Source organism: Calidris pugnax, unplaced genomic scaffold (assembly GCF_001431845.1).
Source record: "Calidris pugnax isolate Ruff unplaced genomic scaffold, ASM143184v1 scaffold11, whole genome shotgun sequence".
In the NCBI taxonomy this organism is placed as follows: Eukaryota; Metazoa; Chordata; class Aves; order Charadriiformes; family Scolopacidae; genus Calidris; species Calidris pugnax.
The window spans coordinates 10342105-10342441 of record NW_015090803.1 but is presented as its reverse complement, the minus strand read 5'-3'; positions in this window follow the sequence as shown (position 1 = coordinate 10342441).

Below are 337 nucleotides of genomic sequence, written 5' to 3'. Positions count from 1 at the left end.
CGGACACCCCCCTCTCCCCCCCCCTCTGAAAATGCAGGGGTTCTTGCGGGAGGGCTTGTTTCCCGCACCCCCAGCTCCCTCTCGCCGCGGGTACCCGCCTTTACGCTACTAATAAATCCCTATTAAGCATGCATTTATGCGGTGATTGCGTGAACTTTGGCCTTTGAGGAGTCCCTGCAATTAGCAGCGACGTCCATCGCCTTTTTGCCCGGATTTCTCCCTACTCTTTTCCCCATGAAGGATGGAGAGAGGAGCACAGCCCCGCGGCTCCACCAGCGCCTCCAGCCGCCGGGCGCGTCTCCAGCCCCCCTCCCTTTGCCCCCGGACACCCCCCTCT